Source organism: Amblyomma mixtum, chromosome 3, assembly GCF_055824585.1.
Source record: "Amblyomma mixtum isolate Tamu chromosome 3, ASM5582458v1, whole genome shotgun sequence".
Taxonomy (NCBI): domain Eukaryota; kingdom Metazoa; phylum Arthropoda; class Arachnida; order Ixodida; family Ixodidae; genus Amblyomma; species Amblyomma mixtum.
In genome coordinates, this window is record NC_143014.1 from 257,242,594 (window position 1) to 257,263,321 (window position 20,728).

General features: G+C 46.0%; 2 pseudogenes; one reads left to right on the forward strand and one right to left on the reverse strand.

The window, feature by feature from the left end:
• The first annotated feature begins 339 nt into the window (after positions 1-339).
• LOC149354492 (uncharacterized) lies at positions 340-6,614 on the forward strand (annotated as a pseudogene).
• A 639-nt stretch (positions 6,615-7,253) lies between these two features.
• On the reverse strand, positions 7,254-8,467 carry LOC149354493 (uncharacterized; annotated as a pseudogene).
• Positions 8,468-20,728: the final 12,261 nt, after the last annotated feature.

The following is a 20,728-nucleotide window of genomic DNA, read 5'->3' on the forward strand; positions in this document are numbered from 1 at the left end:
TATACAGTTTGTGTCCACTTACTTCAAGTGCGTTCCATTTAAAGCAACTAAGGTAAGAAAAAATTAAAGCCTTGGGTGAACTATGACCATATCAGAATGATAAATGCTAAAACTAGTCTTTACCACATTTTCTTGTGCACTCGCTGCGAGGAATCACTGCGGCAGTTTAAAAAGGCAAGAAATCGCTTAAACGCAGACCTAAGAAGAGCCAAGGTTTGTTACTATGAATAGCTTTTCGGCAGCGTTAAAAACAGCAACCTGATACAGCCTGGAAAGCTCTCAATAACGTTTTTGATCAAGGTAGCATTAGGCCGGTTCTGCTGATCACTGCAAATGGCCATGAGCTCCCAGGTAAAGAGCTGGCAAATCACTTTATAAATCACTTTGCAAAAAACAGTAAATTTTTAGACATTGATAATCTGCAAATTAAGCAGTTAAATATGTCTTACCTGTCACCTCATCAGTACTAGCCCATTTTTAACCTGTGTTTGCAAACAGTTTTTCTAGACCGGATGAAATATGCAAGAATTTCTGTAGGCAATAAAAGCGGCGACAAAAACCTGCTGATAAACTACAGGCCTATATCGGTACTTCCGGTGTTTTCTGGAGGACTTAAGAAAGTTATTGCATGTCTCGTACCGAACTTCTTTGATAAGTCAAATATTATTCGCAAGTCAGGTGACCTGCAGGGGGGCGCCGAAGTAGCACGGCGAAATCTGGCAACACTGCAGCAATGGCAGATCAAGGGAGGGTTGTGCAAAATTTGTCTCTAGGGACTGTAGTGGGGGTTCTGTGGGGGGGTGGTTCTCTAGGGACTCTAGTGGGGCGACGTAACCTCCCGTTGTTTCGTTGAGAGCGAATGAGTCCTCAGCACAGGACATATCATCTTAATTGGCGCAAGAAAAAATCGATAGCAACACAGATATTGTCGCTCTGTGCGTACAGTCGTCTGGCGTGGGTTCGGACCCGCATGAGTTATCAGTGAAGGTGAGAGCTGTTTTTCAAGGACTTTCAGCAAAATGCAAGCAGATTGCTGCAGTCTTCATCCACCTGTCCAGGTAAGTAGAATGCTCTTTTTCTTTTTGTCAGCAAGTGTAAAACATCGGTGTGGGAAAGCACGACTTACTCTTTGTTTAGTGCCATGTATGTCGAGCTGTCTCGCTGGTATGAAAGAGGTGAATTGTTTGAAAAGTTGAAGTCACTAGACTGCGCCAATTGCATACTGCAGCACGCGAAATCATTCTCCCTTTCATAAAGCTGTTGGTTGCACTTGCTTGGCTTTTTCGCCAAGACAATATCGAATAGCCTGTAGTGGTAGGGATGTACAGAACATTTTAAACGCATTTGTGCATTGATATAGAGTTTATTTCCTCTCAGGTTTGTAAAGGTTCGGTAAGCCGTAGGCTGATCTTGAAATTTCCCAGGAAGAATAGAATGTGGTTGGTGGTATGACTGGCAGATCCCGTTGCGGGCGCACCGCGGCCTGTCGGATAGACCAAATGACCAGTTTTCTTTGTAGTGTGACGGTTTTTCAGGCCGGCGGATGGTCGCCCGATCTCCTCAGCAGATTGGCGGTTGTGTGAAACCACACCCATGAAAGACAATGCGTTTGTTTCTAGAAATAAGCGAAACGAGCAACTACATTTGTATGCTCACGCTCCGACCCTTACCAGGGAAAACCAGTGGCTGGAAGTTTGCATACATACATTTAGAGCAGCCATATGTTCAAGTTTTGTTGTTGTAGCATGGCTGCAAGAAGGTTATCAGTATGCACTGGGCCTTTACTTGTGTCTAGCTAATATCCTATTAATTTTGTACAGATATCTGTCTCATTATCAGCAGCGTGAGCCTGATGTTGCTTTAAGAGCGTGTTTTATGTATTCTGGCTGCTTGAATAATGTGAACTTTAACTGTTGTCAAAAATTAGTAAATCCTCTGACTCATTCAAAATCATTTCTTTAGGGTGGGGCTCCGGGCATTGCAGGTGCTGAGCTGCACAGATGTGGAATGTGCATGGGCAACAAAAAAGAAAAGGACTTGCAAGAGAAGTATGCACCAGGGCCGCTGTGGAAATTTTGGCACACAAAACTGCCCACTTCTGAACATCTGCTTCCAATCAACGACTGTGAGAGCATGGCTGCATTACTCTGCAGCAGTGCACCCAACTCTGCAATGGCATTCCACAGGTAAATGCTACGTGCATATAGTTTATTTTTTAGTGTTGGTGGATTCAGAAGGCTGCATTTAAGGAAACGTGAATGACTTATCCCTTCATGATGTTTTCGAAGTTATGATTATTTGTGTATGGAGTTTTTGGTTAATTTCTTCGTCTGCTTTAAGTGTGGCTCCTTCTGTGCATTATGCATTTCTCTGCTGAGTCTCTACTGAGGTTTCAGTGTTTGTTTCATTTGCCTTTGCAGCTTTACACAACAGTCGTGGTTTTTCATAAGTAAACATTTCTGATATAAATTGAGAGTAAGGCAACAGCAGTACTCAACTGCCATAATGTAATGATGCTTGACAGTGAAATAAATGATTTGGGCAGCCCATAAGGCCGAGTAGGTTTATTTTCTCTGACTGCATCGACTGCAGCTTCCCAGTTTCAAGAAAGTTGCACAACCTTCCTTTGCGGTCGTGCTACTTTGGTTAGGTAGATGCTAACATTCCACTCAATGTAAAATGCACCACTAAGGTTCTGCACAGATGTTACTGTGAGCAATAAAAGAAGTATACAGGCAGCTTGGTTTAGCATGCTTACAGATAACAGAATGTCATGACCACAGACAAGTGAAGACGCAGATGGCCCTGGGTGTTGCAACTGCTTTGCACTGTATGTTGTAATGCTTATGCACCATGATTAATCATATTCTGTGACCTTGGCATTGTATTCAAGAAAATTAATTGGCCAAAAAGAGAAAGATATGTATGCTTCTACACTGAAGTGTTGTTCGTAGTGAGGTGCACTTTATTATTGCGAAGTGTTCAACAAAACTGTATTGGATTCTTGTGCAGAAAATGCAAGCAGCCAGGAAAGCTGAACTCTTGAATGCCTGTTCAAGGAATAAACAATGAGTATTGGCAATGAAGAAGGATGGATAGCTGGGCGAGTTTGTAATAATACATCGTGGGAGGGAACAGCGCGAACAAGACGACAGACGAAGCAAGAGGACACAAAGACGAGTGCTCGTCTTTGTGTCCTCTTGCTTCGTCTATCATCTTGTTCGTGCTGTTCCCTTCCACGATATATTATTACAAACTCACCCAGCTATCCATCAGTCTTCAATGTATTTCTATTGCACAGGGCCCTTTTCAGTGTTTCAACTTGAACCTAACTAAAACAGCGCTCGTCTTTGTGTCCTCTTGCTTTGTCTATCGTCTTGTTCGCGCTGTTCCCTCCCACGAAGTATTGGCAAGATGTAGTGCCAATTTCTGGGATAAATATGCAATAAGCTGCCCACATAAAAAGTGTAGTAGCAGGAACTTTCATTTCATGTAATGGTAAGCACATGCGCACAGCCTCGTATCATATATTTTTTTACATGCCGTAACTGGACTAAAGAACTTCTTCAGTGAAGTCTGTGTAGCATCGCTTCTGTTTTCATAATGGAATGCATAAAAGCACTACCGTGTTATAACTGCAATCATGAGGCCTACCGCTTTGTAATTGTGGCCTGCTGATTTCTGAAGGAATGTGGCTGAATGCGAAACAAATTTCTGTTCTTGCAGTGAGGCAAAAGTGCTGCAATAGTCTGCATATTTATATAACTATGGTAACGTGTTTGCCACTTGTGCTCAGTGTCTCAGTACAGCGCTTTCAGTGGAACATTTTTTGGTGTAGTGTACTCATGTAGCACCATTCATAGTTAGTACGTTTTTGTCTTCACCTTGGAGCTGCTTCGGTGGCGAAACAGATGTCATAGCTCTTGGAACTATCTTCAATTTGTTGTCTTGTGGCTCAGAAGCATTTCAGGAAAAGTGCTTTGCTTTGTGAAATTTTGAAAAGCTGAATATGCTTCTTTAAACAGCGTAAAAGACACAGATGCAGACAGAGAGGACACGCACAGCACTGACTCTCCTTTTACAGGTACTGGAATATGCTTTTGAACATGTGCTGAATGTGCTTTTTGCAGGTACTGGAAAAACACATGCAGAAAAACAGATAGGAAAAAACCTGGCTAGCAATAAAATAATTTTATGTTACTCAACTCGCTTCATGCAGATCTACGAAATTTACACCTTTCAAGTAAATCATTTAAAGCTTCCGCAAGGTGAAAGAAAAGCTTCCTCATTCTGGTGCATTTGGTGCGCAACATAAAGGAAGGGAATGTTTAGAGGATAATGTAGATATATATACATTTTTTTAGACTAAAGCTAATTAATGAATAATTGGCACTAGAGGAACACCAGTCAATGAGCACAAAGTAAGTTGAGTGCTGAGGTGTACGTTGTGGAGCACTTAGTGCTGGCATGATTCTTATTTCAAGGTAGAAAACGGAAGCAAGATGGTTAATAAGTGCCCTTGCTCTGTATTGTCTTATATAGATCAATGGCTGATTAAGTGGCTAAAGAAAGCAATTACTTGCATCGTCATGTGCTGATTGCAGTGGCTTGACATGAAGGGATTAATTGCTTTGTTGTAGGAAGTAGCTGGCTATTTTTGAGGCAGAGATGCGTAAAAGAAAGTGAGTGTTCATTCACTAGTACCGCTGCTCTTTTTTGATGTTCGAGAACATTTGTTTTAAGGTAGCTATGTGCTTATTTGGGCAGACAAAAAGACCCGCTGCCATTGCTGCCCTCCGCCACTTCTGGTCCTGCTCAAGGAAGAGGCATAAAGCAAGACTGCAGAAGGCGTGTTGGCATACATATGTGACGTGTATGGCTCGGAGACTGTCCGGGAAGAGATTGAGCGTTTAACACGCGGTCAGCAATCTACACCAGCATGGTACATGTTTAGGAAGGGCCTTGTAACTGCAAGCATTGCACACGCTTGCATGACCCGTGCCAAGACGTATCTGCGCACAAGGGCTGCACCAAATATTGGTCCATTTCTGAGCCTTATCCTCAGAACATCCCATGTAAGCACCCCTGCGATGCGAGCTGGTAGTGCCAACGAAGATGCTGCACGCAGTACATATGTGCAGTGGCAGGAAGCCCAGGGCCATAGAGTTAAGTTGCAGCTGACTGGCCTGATTTTGCATATTGATCTGCCATTTATTGGCTGCTCTTCCGATGGCAGGGTAATTTTTCTCAGCCAGTGCTGTGAGGGCAGGGAGGTCCTATTGGAAATTAAGTGTCCTGTAAAGCTGCAAAATTCTTTCAGCAGTAGTGAAATGCTGAGACCAAAGTTAGACTATGTCACTCAGCTAAATGTGCAGATGGCTATCTGTGGTGTTAAGGAAGCGCACTTTTTTGATTTTTGCAGTAACCTAGAATTTACATGTGTAGATGTGATTTATGATGAAGAGATCTTTGAATCTTTCAAGGATTCAGTTGTTGACATCTACAAGGCATGTGTAGTGTCCGATCTTTTGCAGAAAGTAGGACAGTAAATTTTTTGTTTCATTTAGTCCCTTGTGTCTTTGCTGTTAAGTGTCAGATGTTCTATCACTGTGCTTAAAGGGGCCATAAAGCATGATGAAAAGAGAGCAAGGGGGAAAAACTGGAAATTTATGGGTGTAACATTCTGAAGCAGCCTGTCGGTTTTGAGGGACTCCGTACTGGAGGGCTCCAGATTATTTTTGACTGGCTGGTTTGTGTTTTATAGGGGTTTAACATCCCAAGGCAACTCGGGCTATGAGGGATGGTGCAGTGAAGGGCTGCGGAAATTTCGACCACCTGGGGTTTTTTAACATGCACTGACATTGCATAGTACACGGGCCTCTAGAATTTCGCCTCCATCGAAATTCGGCTGCCGTGACCAGGATCGAACTCGCGTCTTTCGGGTCAGCAGCCGAGCGCCATAACTACTGAGCCACCGCGGTGGCTGTCAACCAGCTGGGGTTCTTTAATGTGCACAGACAGACGGTAAAACTTATTTGTTGGTCAGTGTTGAGCAGTGTGATGGGGAGGGCCCCTATGCCAGGAGCCCCACGGCAACTGAAACTGCTGTTGACCAGCCGGTCAGGTGAAGCTGGTCGGCCAAGTTGTGGCTGGCCCAGGCAGCTTCACACTACTCCAGGGAAGGGTTAGGAATTGGGGCACCACGTGATCACATCAACATCTTGCAACATGAGGGCTCCCTTTGTGTTAAGACTCCATCGAAAGTCAGGCATTGCATCTATGAAGTTGCAATTACATAACATCATCGATGGGTCATCGGTAAACCTGCTCTTTGCCCTCACCAGAAAGGGCACATCCTTGTTGCATAGGCGAATTTCCAACATGCTTAGCCATTTCCCTTGCTCTTCTGTTACCATACCAGTTAGTGGCCCCTTTAATGCTTGGGACATAATGGCAGGTGCTCCGTCTGTAGTATGAAAACTGTAAACATTACTTCCTGCTTCTCACCGAGTGCCTTTCTGCACAGCTGTTGAAATTAGGGGACTCAGCATTTTTGATTGTATTCAATCTGAAATAAAGCCTAAGAATGCCTCTTCATCTTTTTGCAGAGCTAGGCAGCCATGCTCGAGCTACGACTTACCTACTTCTAGTTGTTTCATGGGAATATGCCCGAAGTATACCTTGACTTTTGAAATTGTTAATGCTTTATGGTCACGCCTAACACGTCATCACTAGAAATGCCTTGCAATGATCCTCATCTTTCAAGAAGCCTTTTTTGCAATGCTGGCTGAAAATCTGTTTGGATATGGTTTGCCATGCATGCAAAACATGCCAGATTTATGCCCATTATGCACTCAGGGAAGAGAGATGAACACCCAAAGAATAATCGGTTCCAGCACAGCTCGGAGAGCACACAGAATAGAGGTACAAAACAATTGTGTGCATGCAACCACAGCAATGCCCAGTGGTTTGAGCATCCGCTTCGTATGCAGGATGTGCAAGGTTCACTGCCCAATCCTGCCAAACATTGACCACTCGGTATAAGCTTTTGTGTTTGAATTGCTCAGAAAAATGGACTTCTCTCCCTGCCTCCAGCAGACCACGCTTCAGCCAAGGTGTTCCTTGCACCATAAATAAAATCAGTTCATCAGTTGTATGCAAGCACATTTATTCAACAAGAGCAATTGTTCCATTTTGTTATGTTTAGCATGAGCATAGAACAAACTTAAAAATTGACAAACAATTGCAGTATCTCACAGGAAACGATGTCCAGCAATATTTCACGATGAAAGGTTCGTTATACCAGCAATGACCTTGAGGATGTCATCCAACTGCCCAACCATGTACCATGGCCCTTTTGTTGCCAGGATCTTGGAACATTTTCTTCCGTTGGATCGCACATTCGACGCGCAGCCTGGCCAAAGCAATCGTCTGGGTTCAAAGAGCTTCCCCGTTAGACAGCTGCTTCTTTTGTTTTTTGAATGGAGCCTGGATAAGATGAGTGAGGTAGTGTGTGCAAATTTCGTCAATTAAAAACCCACGATCAGCCATGATTGCATCTGATATTGGCTCAAGTGCATCAATCAGGCCACTTTGTTCGAGTATGGCCTTATCAGACGCGTGTCCCCCATAGCCTCCACTTATATAAGCAATCATGCCAGCTGGAGTGATGGCTATCATATATTTAGCTGTGAATCCCCTCTTGTAGTGTGAATACACTCTCAGTGCACACTGCAAACAGTTGGGCTGCCCCAAAGCTATCTCGGTGCAGTCAACAACAACTCTTACATTACTGAACTACTTTGGCAGATGTTCAACAATTTCCTTTTTCGAGGGGAGCATGACAACAAATTTTAGAACTTCAGACAATACCTGCACTTTTTCTGCAATGATCTTGTTGCATGTTGTTATTGTGGAGTCAAACAAATGCCTGAGGGAGGCGGTTGATATATTGTGCTTTAACTTCAACATTAAAACAGTCCTCTTTCTTGCTGACATGTGCTGTCGACCAGACAGTGGGTGTAGTTTTTGTAGCACTCGATGAGTGCGTTCAGAACTGCTACTGACGGCAGCCCTGTGAATGTTGTTACATTTTCGTCAGTGATCATATCTGCAAACCTTTTTGGGAATCCTCCAGATTGCACTTGCACTGCTTGTCTTCTGTACAGCACTTAAGTGAGCCTCATTCCAGGAGGATGCCTGCAATGTCCCTTTCTTTCTCCGAGTGCTTGGTTAGAAATTGCGGAGCTTGTGGGGCTTGAACTGTAGTTGTGCACCATAATTCCTATCGGAAAAAAAAGTGGCAATCACATTGCTTAGTAAAGCGAGTTTTGCTTTACACAACACATTTGGAAACAAGACAGTTGTAGAGTTCATGCTAGTGCATGTAGTTATTGCATCAATAAAATAAGTGTTGAGTGAAATGTCAACCCACTGTATTCTCTGCATCTTTGTTGCACAGAACCATTGGGGAACTGTGCTGTATACTGGAGCCCCAGGTCAGGGTAGAGTCCTGGAAGAAAAATTTGGCCTAGAGATAAAGTGATTTGCTTCACAAGTGAAACAGTACGAATGGCAAGTTGCCCATGCCAATAAGATTGAGGTTCAGTGCATTTGGCAAGTATTCTCGGATAGTGAATGGCAATTTACCAGTTTCCTCTAGAGAAGAGTTTGTTGTATCTTCTTAGTACTTGGTATAGGGCAGAAACACTGAGGCTACTGAAAAGGTTGAGCTTAACGCAACAAGGTATGGGAAGCAAAATGATAAATGTAGCATTAAGAGACTGGATAAGAGTAGAGTGGGTCGGGCAATAAACAGGAGTTAATGATATTCTAGTCAAAAGAAAGAAGCAATGAGCATGGCACAGAGTTGTCACGTGAATTGGAACTTCCGGGTCGTTCCTGTGGTTTTGTTTGTGTGGGAATTGCTGGCAGACATGCGGTTTCAGTCTTTTTCTCCTTAATACTGGCACTCACATTGCTGGAAAAAGGATGTTGTGCGCTGCCTCAACCAGCAGAAACTTCACTGCAAAGGGACGCAACATGTTCCGAGTGCCATCAAGTATAGGGAACGGCAAGAACAGTGCGCCGTTGCGATCGGCTGGCAGACTGCCTTTGATGGTCAACCCTAGGCTATATGTTTCGAGAATTTTTTGGCGGCAGAGTTTCAGAGCGTTGAGGAAGTTGAAGAATTCGGTCAAGTATGTTGTTTATCTCCTTGGGGAGCACCAATTTCTTGCTCAGAAGACTTTGCTATGTGCCACAACTGTTTTCACATGATGGCAGCAGCACCACGCGGGCTATGTTTGCAAATATATGCTGTTCGGCCTCCGTCAGTACAGCGTGACAACTTAAGAGGTTAAAGGACAGGACGATTATTCCTCAGATATTTGCGCTGAATGTGAGTAGCTCGAATCAATAGCTTATACTTAAGGTGTGTGTGGTCACTACCATCAGCTGTTGAAACGGTGACACCGCGGCCACGGACAGCAGCGACCCGTTCGCTGGCACTGCTCTGGTCGCAGCGTTAAGGTATGCTTACGAGCACTTGTAAAAGTTATGAATTGTACTTTAAGGCCATTTTCGCTAATTTCATGCTCGAACTGAAAGACGTTTTCACCAGAACACTAGTCGACATGAGCACGCAGCAAGTGTGGAAAATTATAATTAAGCAAGCTGTTACACTTAAGTTCCCTGTTCGTGTGGACCCGCATGGTGCAGTAATGTTTCTTCATTTCCTTTGTGCGGAGAGGGAGGCTGCCAGACAAGGTGACCGCATTAGGAAGTGATGAGATTATTATTTACCGCCTTTCTTTTCGTACTCTGAGTCACTAAGTTGGGAAAAGCTTCACTTCAGGATAACATAATCAAAAAAATACAGCAGCCAACATAGTATAGCTGTTTTTCACCTTTCATTGTATAGAACTTAAGAGAATTGACATCTGAGAGAAGTGTTAAAATACTGAACTGTCAATGTACTGCAAAGCATCATTTCCAAACTGTTTAGGTGCTGAACATGCATGTGAAGTAAATAAATGTCTACGTCGATAGCTTACATATGTGATGCATTGCACGCTTGCATGTAGTAATATTGCACTTAATTTTTGACTAATTGAGATGGACATTAGTGATTTCAAAAAGTACAAGATGCTACAAGGAAGGCAGAGGCTGGTCTATTGGTTGGGTCAATAAGGATCAAGAGTAATAATCATGCTATGAAACTGCTAGTTTTAAAAAGCCAAGGAACACATGGTGTTCACAAACATTCCAGACTTTTTGGTATCACTAGTGTCGTAGGGATAGTGTATCAAAGTCATTTAACATGCAAGCTGTGCCGCATTAATGCCAAAGCTAAAACTGGGCAAATGCCTTTTGTTCAACACTGCACAAGAGTTTGTAACAAACTTGTAGAAAATGCTCAAAACAACTCTGATCAAGCTTCTGTGTGTGCTGTAAAATCCGAAGCATGATGTTTTTTTTACGCTCGACCATACTCTTTATTATAGTTTACTATTTGTCACTCAGATCTCCTGAATTACTCATTTATTACATGCTGTAGAAAATGCACAGCAAAAGCCTTTGCAAGACAAAGATATGATGTTATTACCCGCAGGTCAAGAAGAGTTTCCCATTAATAGCCGAGAAACTTCCTCCTCTTGTAGTTCGACAGTAAAGTTGCCCATGTCAAGAGCTTGTTCTGCTTTTGGCTGCTGTTTGCTAACTGTTTTGTCTTTGTGCCTGACTTTGTTTATGTTGTGGTGCCTGTAGCGAAGGTCTGCAGCAGGCTTTGATGCCTTGCTTTGGCTTTAGGTTTTCATTAGAAATAACACAAGGCAAGCTCATCTTTTGCCTAGCTGCTAGTGTTGTTACTTACCTACCTTACCTTGAACACTGTGCATACAGTGCGTTATAGATTTCCACATTTCTGTACATAGCTAGGCATCAACAGCTGAGGTGCCAACCATTGGTGACACCTGTCCGTACACAGGCTAGTGGTTTCCCTTCAACTAGCTAGCTCAGAGCACAAAGTACACGACAGCAAAATGGCTGCAGGCTCTCCTCTGCCTTGATGGGAAGCACCATTGACTTTTCATCCTGAAGCTAGTGAACGTTCAGGAGATGACACAAAACAAAGCATTATTTTTGTACATTTTTTTCATCTACATAATGTAGCAACCAGCATTGGGAAATCGAGTAGAAAAATTCTTAACATTCATAGCTGGAAGTTATATGTAAATGGCATGTAATGTCCCACACCACCATGCAGGATGTGAAATGCATTGCAGTGCAGTGCATAACTATGCATAGTTAATTTTGTTTGTGAACAAAGTTCTTATGTATCCACCAAAGCCGCAGTAAGTGGACGCCTCTCACTGCTAAAATAGCTGCCATGTAACTTGCCCATCCAGGCTCTTGACGCACATATATAAGTAGATGTTTTCAGCCACAAAGTATCAGTGCATGCTTGTTGGGGAATAATTCGTACATGCAGAATGACTAAAGAGTGCTGAAAATTCAACACATTTGTAATGCAGTTGCATTTCAGCTCAACTAAAATTAAGTCACTTGACAGAGATGTTAAGCATGCCAGCTTCTGCAGTAATTATTCCATGAAGCATAACAAATATTAACCGAAAGCAATTAAGCTGACATGTACAGGAACCGATAATAAAACAGATTGTGCCCCTTGCTAAGGTTGTAAAACATTGGCAAGTACAGGTGCCGTCAAAAGTAAATAGAAGGCAATATTAACGAAAAAATGTAATCATTGCCGCTCAATTCATGCAGCCTTGAATACATATGTGCAGACTAATTGTAATTGTGCGAATTGCACTGTGCACCAAAAAACATGGACCATTATGATTCAGATTTAAAGCAATTACATTTTTTTGACAAAGTTGGATTCCGTTTACTTTTGATGGCGACTGTACACAGACTTTTGAGAGGAGCGACACGTGGGCAATGAGGGACGCCGTAGTAGAGGCCTCCATATTAATTAAGACCACTGGGAGTTCTTTCACGCGCGCTTACATAGCGCAGCACACGGGCGCCTTTCGCGCTTCGCCTCTATCGAAACGCGGCCGCCGCGACCCGGCCGGATCGGTTCCTCGGACTCGGTAGCCGAGCGCCGTAACCAGTAGGCCACCGCGGCGTGTATAGAAAGAGTACCGAAAGTCCTCCGAGGATTTGCACGGTTTAATCATGTACAAGCTCTTTGCCATTGTAGCCACTCTGCTACAATGTGCGCACCAGTGCGTTCGTACGTAATGCTAGGCTGCGGTTGCTGGTAGTCCATATATTCAGCGCCTGGAAGCGCGAAACCTCTTGGAAATATGTACTCTAATATATATTAGAGAACTGTTAGCAGCCACACGATAACCGTAACAAGAGGCGGACTTTTTAGCGAGTGAATGAAGCGTCCTAAACTTCAGCGCGAACAGACGACTCATGCCGAAACGTTCGCACTTACAACGCTTTTCCGCCCTTAATTCCAATACGGAACGTCGAGCGTGGGCATAATAATACACGTAGAGCATGCTGACCTTTTTTACGAGTTCATTCGCGCGTATACTAATATATTAAGAGCGAATTTAAGCTTGGCAATTCCGCATTTCAAGGAGAGCGCCGAACACGGGCATCTCGCCGCACAATCCGGAAGTCGGAGTACCCTGCATGCCTTGCGGCTCGTTCTGATTGGACACACGTAGTGAACGGAATTTTTCCACTAGAAAATATTAAAGTTTTTACTCAATTTATGTTTTGTGTTGTACGGACGAGGTGTTTAATAAAACTCTAAATATAGGTGCTGCGAAAAAAGGAAAACGAAGCGCTTGCGTTACTGCGCATCAGCAGACGAGTAGTTCTAGCTGGGGACTTCAATTCTCATCATGTAATTTGGGGTTTCAGATCAGACTTTAGCGGGAAATTACTTTGGTCTTGGATGTCAGCAAACGGCGTGTGCTGTTACAATAGTCGCGCCATAACTTACATGAGGGCTAATTCTCGATCAGCAATTGATTTAACGCTAGCAGTTAATGGTACAGCGGTATCTTCGTGGTGTACAGTTGACTGCGGTACGTCCAGTGACCACTCCCCAATCACTTTCACTATTGCGTGCAGTCCAGTCAGGGCGACTGGTTCGCCACAAAAATTTATAAATACTACACTGTTCAAGAACCTCCTAGGTGAGGCCCTCTCATCTGTTTCCCCCTCCGATAAATCTGACGGGGGCCCTCTGGTATTAAATTCAGTGTTAGACGCCTCTCGGCGAGCAGTCTTTACAGTCCGGTCAGGCGTTGTAAATAAGACTCCTTCCAGTTGGTGGAATGACGACTGCGAAAAAGCCTATCGTCGAAGGAAAGCTGCATGGAAGAGTCTAACGCACAACCAGTGCCCAAAGAACTGGATAAATTACAAATTCTTTGCAGCCTCTTTTAAAAGAACAATATCTAAGGCTAAGGATGATTACAATGCCAGCCTGAACACCTATCTGTCTAATCCTGTCAACCGGAAGTCTCTTTATAGATTCATGGAACATACTCATGTGCTGCCCTCTTCTCACATCTCTCAGTCCACAGTATTGCCACCTCGGGACGAAAAAGATATACTAGAGTCCATAGCTCAAGGCCTTGCTGTGCGTTTTCAAGCTCGCACTACCTTTCCATCAACCCCGTTTCATTTGGGTGGAGACTTCACTAAGGTATCTGCCTCTGATTTAGCGTCCGTAGTTAATTGCCTGCAATCTGCTGCCCCTGGGATTGACGGAGTAACAGTTGGCATGCTTAAAATCCTAATGCAAGATTTTGCCCCGTACCTCTTGCAGATTGTGAACTGGTCTTTGGAAAAAGCCTGGATTCCACAAAATTGGAAAACAGCGAAAATTATTTTACTGCTGAAAGAGCAGGGGAAGGGTTTTGATCTCGACAATATTCGGCCGATTGCTCTCACATCAAATTTGGTTAAGCTTGTAGAGCGGGTAGTCTTCAGCCGCCTCACGAGTCATATTCTGAGTATTCAAGGTTTTAGCGAGGCTCAGATTGGCTTTCGCCGGGGGTGTTCGATTTGGACCGCGCACATAGACTTGGAGAGCCGTATTAAGGTTGCTATGAGGCAAAATGAGGTATCAGCTCTGGTTACTTTAGATATTGCAAAGGCTTACGACAGCGTTGAACACAGCATTTTGCTTCATAAACTGGCTAATGTACAACCTCCTTTGTACCTATTTGCGTGGATAGGAGAGTTCTTGAAGAATAGAGCGTTCTTTTGTTCTAAGGGTACGTTAACTTCTACAACATACGCCCAGTCTAGAGGTGTCCCACAAGGCTCCGTTCTTTCACCGTTATTGTTTAACATACTAATGCGTGATATCCCTATTCACCCTGCCGTCAAAGTTTATGTGTATGCGGATGATATTGCTTTTTTCGCTTCTGCCAAAGACATTCATATCCTGTACCAATTACTGCAATAGTATTTAAATGCTCTGGAAGTTTGGCTAGACAGCATAAAGTTAACTTTAAATGTGAACAAGTGTGCCGTCCTTGTTTTCCCACAAGCAACCCCTCTTTACATCTCTCTGTCGTATCACTCTATCCTCATCCCGCAAGTTGATTCAACAAAATACTTGGGTATAATATATGACCCGCATTTAGACTGGCGGCCACACATTAGAAGCATTGCGCTTAAGGGTGAGCGTGCCCTCGGCCGGTTGGTGAGGATCAGCAACAAAAAATTCGGTATGCGACGAGACACTCTACTACTTCTTTATAAGACCTATGTACGGCCAATCCTTGAATTCGGCTCCGTTCTCTTTTCTGGGTGCCCAAAGTACAAGCGTGAACCCCTGTTTGTTATGGAGCGACGCGCTCTGCGCCTTTGCTTAGGTCTGCCTAAATCAGTAGCTAATGCTGTGCTGTACTTGGAGGCGCGGATACCTGATCTCAATTCCCGGTTTGAGCTTATCACTGTGCGGACATTTTTAAGGTCTTTGGAGCCTGTTCCTGGATTGGCTAACCCTATATTTACAACGAACCCAACTCTCTTCTTTGGTACTCCCTGGTCTCGGTATAAGCTCCCTCAGGTGGTGTTCACTAACTCCCTGCTGTCAAATATTTCTGTATCAGTGAGATCTTTAGTACTGGTCAACCACAGGCGGGCTGACACGGCGGTCTTCTTTGACAACACCCTCTGTTACGTCCGGCTTTCGTCGTGGGGAAGACAACGACATGGCAGCAGCGAAACGCCGACAAACCCCGAGACGCGCGTTGGGTGAACGCCTGGATGGCCACGGAAGCCGCGTCCGTCTGCCCGGTTGAGCGAGCGTTTCCCGTACACCGAGTGTGAACGCGCGTTCGTAACGCGCGCGAACGCCGCTCATGGACATTTCGGCGTCTGCGCTACGTGGTTTGCATCGTTCCCCTCTCCCAGCGCGTGACGACGGAGTGATCTCTCGGGAGTGAGTGAGTGCGTGCGTGTCGGTGATTGGTGCCAGTGAAACCCGGCCCCCATCTAGGGACCCTAGGGAAGAGAACTCTTAAAAAGCCGGCAGCGGCACGGCCGAAGAGCTTTTGTCATCATGGTCTCCTGTTGAGCTGTCGTGATGCAGCGTTCCTGCAGCTCACTTGTAAATATTCATGTATAAATTCCTCTTCATTGTCTTTTCCCAGCAGCATCGTCTCAGACGTCCCTCATTCACTCTCCGGCGCACGTCCATGCTACCTCGTCAGTAACAAACTGGTGGCAGCGGTGGGGTGTTGCTACGTCGTTTAGAACAAACTGGTGGCAGCGGTGGGATGCGAAACATCGGACGCCAGCGGAGAGTTGCGGACAACGGGACGCTGAGCAGCAGAACGGCGAGTCGGGGGCAGTGCAACAGCCCTTTGTGATGACTGGTTGCCTGCAGCGGACCGACTGCGCTGGATTCTTGGCTGCGAGGTTTGGTGAGTGCGGGACTTTCTTCTGCTGAGTTTTGCCAGGCTTTCGTTAGTGTCAGAAACAGAGCTGGTAATTGGGTTGTCGTTGCTGCTGGGTTAGTTGCAGCAAGGCAATAGCGGGCAGTAGAGAAGCAGCTCTCGGAGCAGCCATGGATTTGAAGACGCTGCGCAAACCAAAGTTACTGGAGCTTGCGAAAGAGTTGGGTCTGGAGGTATCAGACAAACTCAGAAAACCGGAACTGCTGAAGGCTATTCTTGCGTTAGAGGCTGAGGATGACGAGCTTTTGGAATGCCTCGAGACCATTGAGGAGAGAGAGCTACGGGAACAGGAACGCGTAAGAGAGCAGCAGGAACATGAACGCGAAACAAAGCTGCGGGAACAGGAATACGAAAGAGAGATGCAGGAACTCACATGTGAACTTAACACGATCAGAAGTATTAGAACGCGATCTCGCTTAAGTTTTTTGAGAAAAGGCGAAAATTTCGGAACTTTTCTAGAAAATTTTGAGAGAATTTGCATGGAGGAGCAGCTTGACCAGAGTTATTGGCCAACTGTGTTGATGGGATTTCTCCCATGTGAACCTTGTAATGTCTGGGCGAGGTTGTCTGACGAGGATGCCCACAACTATGCGATAACCAAAAGTGCGCTCCTCCGATACTTTCGAATTCCCGCGGAGGCAGATTTGAAAGGCCAAATTGACGGTGGTAAGCTACACCGCGATAGTGTCAGGGACCGAGTTAGAAGCTCCGCTCAGTCGCCGGATGACACGAGTGCTGTGCAGAAGTGGCGGCATAGGACAGGTTTGGTCCAAGAAAGGAAGGCCACTTCGGCAGCGAGGACCGAGGAGTTCGGTCGAAAAGCTAGCGAAGAGTGCAGATCCACAAGCCGTGAGGGCTTGGGGGATAATGTAGACACTAAGGCTAGTAACGAGGAAGAGTGCAGATCCGCCAGCCGTGAGGGCTCGGGCGATAATGTAGGCACTGCTAAAAATAGGGAAAGGGGCAATGCGTTGGTTTTGAGCCCAGAGAAGCATGCACTTTCCGGGACGGAGGCGGATTCCTGCGGTCGGGAGGATAATACCCAGGAGAAAGACGCCGAAGGTCTCCGTGACCAGGGAAAAGTAGTCCTTGGGTTATTTGAGGAAAGTCATGATGAAAGTTCTGTGAAGGCCGAGTTTAATGGGAATCAAGAGCAAGCTGTGAGTTGCAGGATTCCCATCGAAAACAAAGCCGAGCGACCTGCTTTGTTTGCGAGCACTGTCAGTGCTAAGAAAGAAGCGTCCGTCTCGAACTCGGAGGCCGAGGCTATTTTGAAAAGTGAGGCTGGCGTTTTCTCTACGGAAGAGAATAGTGAGCTCACCGGCCGGCCCAATGAGGGAATCATGGGAGACATTTCTTCGAAGCGGCCGGTGAACAGTAGCAGCCGAAGTTTGGAGACGACGCTTTGTTGTAAGGAGATTTACCGCGAGTCAACCGAGTACTCCAGACGCGACAGGCCCCGAAAAAGGGCCAGGCTAACTGGGAGCGTTCAGGCAAAACGAAAGCCACCTGACCCGTTGTGGCGACGCTGCAGTAGCAGAACGCGTGAAATTTCGAACCGCCGAGAGAGAACCGACTCCGGTTGAGACCAGCCTCAAGCGACATCCCTCCGGACAGCGGATGCTGTCCCCTGTCCATCGGGATCTCCTTCCCCCGGCGGGGCAGTCTGTTACGTCCGGCTTTCGTCGTGGGGAAGACAACGACATGGCAGCAGCGAAACGCCGACAAACCCCGAGACGCGCGTTGGGTGAACGCCTGGATGGCCACGGAAGCCGCGTCCGTCTGCCCGGTTGAGCGAGCGTTTCCCGTACACCGAGTGTGAACGCGCGTTCGTAACGCGCGCGAACGCCGCTCATGGACATTTCGGCGTCTGCGCTACGTGGTTGGCATCGTTCCCCTCTCCCAGCGCGTGACGACGGAGTGATCTCTCGGGAGTGAGTGAGTGCGTGCGTGTCGGTGATTGGTGCCAGTGAAACCCGGCCCCCATCTAGGGACCCTAGGGAAGAGAACTCTTAAAAAGCCGGCAGCGGCACGGCCGAAGAGCTTTTGTCATCATGGTCTCCTGTTGAGCTGTCGTGATGCAGCGTTCCTGCAGCTCACTTGTAAATATTCATGTATAAATTCCTCTTCATTGTCTTTTCCCAGCAGCATCGTCTCAGACGTCCCTCATTCACTCTCCGGCGCACGTCCATGCTACCTCGTCAGTAACAAACTGGTGGCAGCGGTGGGGTGTTGCTACGTCGTTTGGAACACCTCCCAAGGAATGCTAAGAACCTGCCCGCCAATATGTTAAATGGGCTCATAGAGGAGTACCTAGACAATTTTCCTAACCATATTGCCGTCTATACAGATGCCTCCCAGCAAAATGAAAAGGCCGCTATTGGTATTTACTCAAGGGCTCTTGATTGGAGTTACTCATTTCGGGCCCCTGTCTATACCCCTATTTTTGTAGCTGAGTTCCTGGCCATTGAGTTGGCCTTAATAAGGATTCCCTGCAGTGTCACTCGGGTTATTATACTCTCAGACAACCTTTCTGTTTTGGCAGCGCTCGAAACCTCGAGTGATACTCCTATGAGCCGTTCCCTTCAATTTGTTATTCCTCCACATGTTTCAGAAGTTCGCTTTCACTGGGTCCCTGGGCACTGTGGCATTGTTTCTAATGAGAGGGCTGATTTTTTAGCGAAGTCTGCCCTTGATGGTCCTATTGTCCCTTTCGTCCCAAATACTATTTACTTGACTTTAGCACGCTTTCAGCGATTCCAGCGTTTCCACACCTTGAGCCATGAGCCTCTCCTCGCTGCAGCGGATTTTCAACACCTGGCATTTCCTTGGAGTGTGCGGATGTGCAGTTCGAGGCAATGTGAGGTGTCCATGACCCTTTTGCGCTGCAGGATACCGCGGCTAAATCTTTATTTATGCCGATCGGGGCTTTCGATATCCAACCTTTGTGAGTCTTGTGGCGAAATTGAGTCTATAGAACATTTTTTCTTCTCCTGCAGGCGGCTCGCTGCTCTCCGTAGAATTTGCTTGGAGATCCCCCTCGCTCGGCTTGGGCTTCCTCTATCTATTCCAATTCTCTTATCCTTCGGGGCAAGCGCCAAGGGATATGCCCTGAAACTAGTGTTCGATTCTATTCACAATTATATAATTTCATCTGGTAGATTCCTCTGCTAGAATGTGAATTCACAACTTTTCTTTCTCCGTATTTTTTGTATTGTACAAATTCTGGCTCTGTGTCCCAAATTTTATATTTAATTATACTCCATTCCCTGTACTTGAGTGCGTTTGTATCCGCTATGCACCCTGGCCAATCCCCCGCCGTGGGTATGTGCCATTCAGCCCGAGGACATCATCATCATCATCATCATCATCAAATGGACTGCACTGTGACACGCGCGCCACTCTGGCGAAGCTCGCGCCATCTCGAAGACGCAGATCATTCGTGCGCTGGCTCCTCTGGAATCTTCCACTGGAGATAGCTGCGAGAGCAAGGTTCCTGATAGAGATAAGCGAGGCCTTCATCGAGGATATCATTTAAATTGGACACTGTCTGGAATCCTGGACTCCGAGCAGCTGCTGCCATGGGCCGGGGACAACCTGCCGTGGCGGCTGTTATTCGCCCCGTGTCTGCTTTGCGAGGAGGTGCTCCCTGCTCCCTTAGCAGTTCTGAGGTAAGGCGCCATTAGCCTGCTGGCCTTTCTTTTACTGCTGTCACTCGGGCACTTTGGATCGTGATCGAGTCGATCGAAATCGAACTCGATGCAGATCCGGCGTTGCTACACGGCGAATTCAATCGCGATCGACCGCGATCCTACTCGAGCGCATGGAGCACGATAGAGGGGATGCGTTGACAAGATGGCGGCGCCCTGCTCGGCCGCTTCGGAATAAATACATGTCACCGCTGGATTCTTCGACGCGATAGCTCGCTCAAATGGTAGCGGTTCGCTTTTATTTCGCACACTCGCCCACGCGTAGAGATGTAAGCGATAACTAGCCCCTGTTTTTCAGATAATTTGGCAATTCTCAAGCTCTTAGGCCTAACTAAATGCGGTGTGTGCACCTCGCAAGAGCGACACCTGGCGAAGCAGTTGTCTTGCTTTTAGTCAGTTGTTACATTTTCTACTATTTGCAGTTTTTCTTCTTGGAACGAAAAAAAGGCTTGCAATGCACTGACCCTAGCTACCAGCAATTACGGAAGAAAACTACTTCATCACAGAGTTGATGTGCTTTTGCGCCTTGTCACTAGATGGCGCTACCGTTCACGCGTGCACCGAGCGTTGTTTTGCTGCTGTTCGCTATCGAGTCCACTGCTGGTTGCAGCAGAAAGTAATTAAGCTGCCTTTTCTGCTCATAGTTTGAAATTTTCACAATAAAATTTTTATTAACGATTGTTATTTCTAATTTATTAGAAATCGATAGCGATGACGACAGTAGGCGCTGCGCCATCTCGTATGTAGCAATGTAACTTGTTGATCGGAATTGAGTGGATACGTGTAGCATCTGTCCACCTCGATCGCGCTTCAAACTTCAACCGCGCTCGAGACCGATCGCGATCGAAAGTGGCCGTGTGACAGCAGTATTTTACAAACTTGCCTGGAAAATTGGCAAAATTGTTTTTTGGGGGAAGGAAGTGGAGCAGTATCTGTCTCGTATCTCGGTGGACACCTGAACCGCGCCGTATGGGAAGGAAGGTGGGAGTGAAAGAGAAAAAGAGGTGCCGTAGTGGAGGTCTCCGGAATAATTTCGACCACCTGGGGATC